This window comes from Thunnus thynnus, chromosome 2, assembly GCF_963924715.1.
Source record: "Thunnus thynnus chromosome 2, fThuThy2.1, whole genome shotgun sequence".
In the NCBI taxonomy this organism is placed as follows: Eukaryota; Metazoa; Chordata; class Actinopteri; order Scombriformes; family Scombridae; genus Thunnus; species Thunnus thynnus.
Genome location: NC_089518.1, coordinates 33997929 through 34003928, shown reverse-complemented (window position 1 = coordinate 34003928; position 6000 = coordinate 33997929).

Sequence of the window (6000 nt, the reverse complement as noted above, 5' to 3'; positions counted from 1 at the left end):
CACAGCGTGTAACACAAAGGCACCTGGCAGGTAATGAATTACCACAGACATCTCTAAACAAACATGCCACGTCCAGAGTGATTGAGTGCAAGTCCCTATTTACATACACGAACTTAGTAAGTCTGATCATAGCAATGCGGGGTTTCAAAGGAAAGCCATGCAAATAACGCACAGGTTTAGTAAAGCTCCATTTGCATCCTTCTGATATCAGAAACTTTGTTGTGTTTTCATTATGAAAAAGATAAAGCTGTTTTTACTGGACATTTGTTTGTTAAAACTCAGTGAGTATTTTTTTCCTACATGGTACAGTTCATAATTTGTCTGTATTTACATCAAGTGTATCTTATCCAAATAAATTAAAACAAATATTATAATTGCGACCTGTTCTATCTATCTATCTATCTATCTATCTATCTATCTATCTATCTGTCTGTCTATAAGCTATCTATCTATCTATCTATCTGTCTATCTATCTGTCTATCTATCTGTCTATTATCTATTTATCTATCTATCTATCTATCTATCTATCTATCTGTCTATCTGTCTGTCTATAAGCTATCTATCTATCTATCTATCTATCTATCTATCTATCTATCTATCTATCTATCTGTCTGTCTATCTATCTGTCTATTATCTATTTATCTATCTATCTATCTATCTGTCTATCTATCTGTCTATTATCTATTTATCTATCTATCTATCTATCTGTCTATCTATTATCTATCTATCTATCTATCTGTCTATCTATTATCTATCTATCTATCTATCTATCTATCTATCTATCTATCTGTCTATTATCTATTTATCTATCTATCTATCTATCTATCTATCTATCTATCTGTCTGTCTGTCTATTATCTATCTATCTATCTATCTATCTATCTGAGGGATGACACTTGGATGACCTTGTAAGACATTCAAAGCGCTGTATCCTTACAGCCCGTCATTTGAATACCTAAAGATCAATAAACAAAGCTGCACATTTAAACTTTGATCTTAACTTCCCCTCTTCAACAATTCTGCCCTTTTCTTATTTGTCTTCATAAAAGGATGTGCACAGAGTTCCTGAATGTAAATTTTACCCAAATAAACAAACCTAATTAACTTTGCGGTTAAAGTCGCCGCCCACCTCAGATTCACCGAGCCAGGAAAAGGCTCGGCCGCAGACATTTGGCAGTGAAAGGATTAGTGGTTGTGGCTTCCATTCACCTTGAAACCCTCAGTAAAGGGCTCCGGTGAATGAGTCACTGGCGTGACATCTTATTCAAACTCCACAGGTTTTGAAATGACTAGCCTGAACAATAGGACACTGAGTTACAGATGCAAAGGAGGTCTCTTGAATTCATCTTTCTTCCCTCTTTTCCTTTGATAAATCCTTCTTTACTTCATTTGTATCTAGAAAGTCAAGATGAAATTATTTTCACCTTAATCAAGATGCCCTCAAAATGTTGATATTAATGCTAAAAACTCTAAGAAATAATCCCATGGAGCTTTCTTTTCCTTGCATTTTGTGATTATTTTACTTTAAATACCATTTCATTCTGGTTAAACTAAAATAATTTGTCGATTTATTAATCTAGTTTCTGGTATCATGTGCCTCATAACTGTAACACAAACTTAAGTGAGACACACTCATTCATTCATTCTGAGGGACTTCTTGTACTTGCTGCTATTTTTAATAATGTTTGTCAATGTTTTAATTATTGTGTCTGCTTTGTAATGGACTTTTCTCGTTATTAAGGAAGTCTTCAATCAAGCTTAACTAACTGACTAAGCAATTTATTAGAGTGTAGATAATAATGCATAAATAATTTTGTTCATTTATAACGTAAACATGTTGACAATTTGCTGGTAGCAGCATTACAGTTGCCAAGCTTAGATTGCATTCTTATATTTTACAGTATGTCACTATAAAATGATGCTTATTTCACACAGTATGAACACATTACTTTGGGTATCTTGTGATGAGCAGTTGTCATTCTTATTATACTTTTTTGATCTATTTGTTTATATGTTTAGTTTATAGATTAATTCAAGTTAAAAAAAAAAAAAAAAAGAGCATTACTCACAGCTCCACATGCCAGTTTGACTTGTATTTCTGAGGTATTTTCAAGATAAATGTATTCAAATATCTCTAGAATATAGATATTACAACTTTTAGCATTATCCTTGCAGTCCTAACAGTGTTTGTTATACATTTAATTTTAGCTCCTCACATTAGAACAAACCAGCTTATTATTAATCTTTGTGTATTACATGATATTTGTACTGAATGAAAGACACACGTGCACACGCTTGAGCTCGCACGTGCACTGTGTTGTTATCCACAGGTGTGTGCAAACAAAGGGTGTGTTATAATTAGTTTTACATGTGCCACATTTGGCAGCGAGCTGTTTGCTTTCTCTCTGTGTTATCTGAGAGTCTCATTTGAATAACCAATGCTTACATGGCGGTGTATTTATTTTATTTATGAGTCGGATGATGGAGTGGCTGTTGATTTAAACACTTCAAATGGAATTGTAAATTGTAAACAGAGAAGACAGGCGGCAACGAAATAATGAAGAGGCCGTATTTACAATGAGAAGATACCAGCAAATGTGCATTGCATATAAATTATTATTGATATTAGCAGCAAAAATAACTTTTTCTTTTAACTCTTGTGTCCTTTTTTGTCACTCCCACTTCACCGCCATTTCTTCTGCCTCTCTTTTCTTTTATTGCATGTTCTTTCCCTCCTCTTTCCATTGTTGTCTTGTTCTTTCTCTTTATCCCCTGCATTTTCTTCAGCATCTCCTTCATTCCTTTTTCTCTGCTTCTTGCTTTAAAGTGGCTATAATCGTTATTTTTTATAATAACAATGTATCAAATTATGAACCCACAGAGAATTATCAGCGACTCTGCAGCTCCCCTCGGCTTTACAGAGCTTTATAGCGAGTGTCAGCTCATTGTTTAGCTGTCCGGCTGCAACTTTACTGTTTTGATTCACTTTCAGTGCTCTCATAGCGTCATTTTTGGCTGCAGCAGGCAGCTGTTTTCGGAGAAAAAGCTCTAAAAAGTCACTGTACACTACCTGCTCAGCACCAAACAGACACAGTTAGTGACTAGCTGGGGAACATAGTGGAACATTTAGCAGCTAAAAAGCCAGATATTCCCCTCCAGAGTTGGTAGAGAGCAAAAACAGAGCTAAAAGAGAGTGAATATTGGACTAACATTCACCAGGTGGACAGACACACGACTCCAAATAAATAATAATGTTGCTTCTTAACTGCTGGATGTGGACATAAGCAACTGTTTGCTAACACATTCAACATATCAACTTAAAAGATGACGATATGTCAAAGTTGTGTTTACAACCTCTTCCTGCTGCCCCCAAGTGGCCATAAAACAGTTAATGCAGGTTTAACTCTTTAAGGAGTCTAGGGGGGGTATTCAGTTGGTTGCAATCTGCAACCTTACCGCTAGATGCCACTAAATCTTACACACTGGTCCTTTAATTCTTGCATCTTTACAAAATATGTGGTTGTAGATATTTGGTGATTTAGTGGCTACTCAGGGCTAGTTGGTAAACTACTGTAGCTGATGAGCTAACCACTAATACGCTAGTCAACCTAGCTTGCGCTACAATTTTGTTTCTATTTTGTCTTTACTGGACGTTTTACTCCCCCTGGCATTTTGTTCAAGGATCGTACATCATTTCAATCACTTAAGATTTACAGGGAAAGGGAGCAAAAAGCTTTCAGTGTTAGCTCAGTTGCTAACGGGACGATAAGGTCTCACAGTTTATTCAAAGGACATTTTTTTACATTGACTCCTAGCTGTCTCATACCTGTCTGCAATGTATTTCTCTTTGTACTGTACTGTAATAGAGGAGGTCAAATTACAGCAGATGATGCAACACAGCTAATAAGCTAAGATAGCTTTCTCCATTTTGGACTCTCCGGCTGTCTGTTCCATCAAAGTCTGCACTGTCTGGATAGTTTGCATGTCAAATTTCACTTAAGTTGAACTCATTGATTCATGCAGATTTACTTTGCTTCCCTTTTCAACTTTTTACACTTTTATTTCCTAATTATCATCATTATTATCATCCATCCATTCATATTAACAAAAGTGCTGTTTTATTACAGTGGTGATAAAAAAATATTAGTCGTAAAAGTACAGTGTATAGTTCTATATGTTGTTCATTGCCATTCTCAAGTTATTGATGTTTTAAAAATATTATATGTTAGTCATCCTCAAAAGTTGTTGGGTATTATATTTCACACAGACTGTTGGAAAAAACAGACGTTTAGTGTCTGCATGGTTGACTGTTGGGTCTCAGAGGTGTCCAGTTTGGCCCCGGCTGTTGTGTCGTCTCAATAAAGGATTTCCTAAACATCGTTCTTGGCCAACTGGCTGCTCTCTCTCTCTCTCTCTCTCTCTCTCTCTCTCTCTCTCTCTCTCTCTCTCTCTCTCCCCGCTTTATTTTCTGGCCCTCTGACCAGTGTTTGTTATTTCTCTCTTCAAGTGCTTCTCATGAAAGGAAAACTCCAGTAAGATTTACGGGCAGGTGCACCATGCCCTCCTCCATCACTCCACCCTCAATTTCTGCCTGCCGGTGCTCAATTTGCAAGAGCTGCTTTTGAGCACTCTCGAGGGACTGGCGTCCGGTCCAGAGCAACGGCACTGAGATCTTTTTCCAAGATGGTGCCGGGGTCATGTAGGAGGCTGAGAAGAGAGGAAATGCTGTCAGAGGAAGCCGTCTTTGTAGTTGCCTTTGTTGCAGGTGCTCTGCCATTCATTGTTGAAGCACACTGTTTAATATTACAACCTGCCTGACATCTGGTGGCCCGGCCGGACCAGAGCAGCAGCATGATGATCAGGGAGGATCCTGCCCAATAATATCTTCTGACAGAAGACACATAAGCACAGATGTTGATTAACAGCCGGTGATGTTATAGCATTTACCATGTGTAAGCATTTTGCACACGCTCTTTAGTGTTCTGACAGAAAATCTGCAACAATTTTGTTTATATAATTGTCAACTTTGCTTTGTGCTATCACAGAATCAACACATTGTCCAAAGTATTACAAAATTGCCCCCTAGAACAACACGTATGAGCATTTTATGATCTGTCGCCCTTATCACAAGGACATACAAACAAAAATAAAATGTTTTCTGGTCTGACATCTCAATGTGTATTGACAAATGACATGAAAAGATTATAGTTCAGTTTGAAATATCTACTTGCTTAAGGTTCCCATCCAGACTTTGCTTGGAATAATAACTTGTGTATGATGTGTTTTTTCCACAAAAAAGTTCAGGTAACGAGTTAAAATTTCCTAAAATGACATCTACTCCTTCTCCCTCATTGAAAAATCCAGGACACGCAAATATTTTTCATTTGAAAACTTTAACTGATGGTGTAAAATTACATACTGGACCCCGACTGTCTTTCAAAGTAATTGTGATGCCACAAATCATTCTCACAGGTACACAACTAAACTCAGATTTAAGGTGAGCACAGAGAAACTATCCACTTTCAGCAGATGAGACAGCTTTCTAGTATCAAACTGCATATACTACATATTTAACTATATACTTGTGATTGGCCCCTGTATCTAGAACCACAGGATAAGAAAAGTGATTGTTCCTGAATAACTGGGTCCAACTCCCAGCTGTGCCTTAACTCTGTCCTTGTATATATGACCGAACTGAACCTGTATACTTCAAACGCTCTGAAGAAGACTCTGTGCCAAAACGCTTATGTGTTTTTCTATTGTGATGTGAGCCAAATAAATATATTTTGTCTCCCTTGACTAGGACATTCGAGATGTGCTACTTTTTCATATTTTTGGAACATGCTCACTGGATCTTGGGTTTAGCACTCCGCCGAGAATCCCATTGTTGAAGCGCAACCTCCTTCTCCAATTCTGCATATACTACATCATAAAACTTTTGGTGATTTTGGAAATTATTGTTTAGTTAATAAGATTTGAAGACTTATAGTAGCTTTGATGT